We start from the raw sequence: 736 nt of genomic DNA, 5'->3' as shown, positions 1-736 counted from the left end.
TCTGGTGATAAATGTTGTTAAAATGTTCCTTTTGAATCCACCGGTCCAGATGGTGGACCCGCCGCACACCAGCGTCCAGCTGCTGCACATTGATTCCTGCTGTCCTCCTGCTTTCTGACATTTTAACTGTATCTGGTCGTCTGTTGATATTAAATGTTCGAGCCACAAATGAATTGCCCTTTGGGATAAATAAAGGTGTCTGAAGTGAACGCTGGAGCGGCGATTTAATAGCCAACCAGCGGCTTCCTGCAAAAGAGGAAAAAACACAGATTTCAGGGGCAGCATGTTTCAGAGATGATGAGCAGCGGCGGCGGCGCGACGGGGAGCCGACGGCTGCAGTCAAACACATGAAGCAGCAACAACAACTGGTGGAGCTAAAATATTTTAAGACGCACAGTTTACAGTAATCGCATCAAAATTCATAGTTTTTCTCAACATCAGTTAAACCTGAAAACACAGACATGATGCACATGTTGTTCTAGTCAGTGACACGAACACGTTCTAGGATATTATTCAGGTCTAATCATGATGAAGAAACGATCCAGTGTCCATGTAAAGCTGCAGAGCTGCAGCCTGAGCGTCGTCGGGTTTTTATGTTTTCATCAGTATCACAGTAATCCAGAGATAGAACATAGATATGTATGTATGTGTGGCTCGACTACAAACAAGAAGTCTGACTTTTAATGGGACCAACAACCCAAAATGGAAAAAAATAAAGACACTGAGTTTAAGACGT

This window comes from Stegastes partitus, unplaced genomic scaffold, assembly GCF_000690725.1.
Source record: "Stegastes partitus isolate 25-593 unplaced genomic scaffold, Stegastes_partitus-1.0.2 Scaffold881, whole genome shotgun sequence".
Taxonomy (NCBI): Eukaryota; Metazoa; Chordata; class Actinopteri; family Pomacentridae; genus Stegastes; species Stegastes partitus.
The sequence above is the reverse complement of the archived record's forward strand: the minus strand, read 5'-3'. Positions refer to the sequence as shown.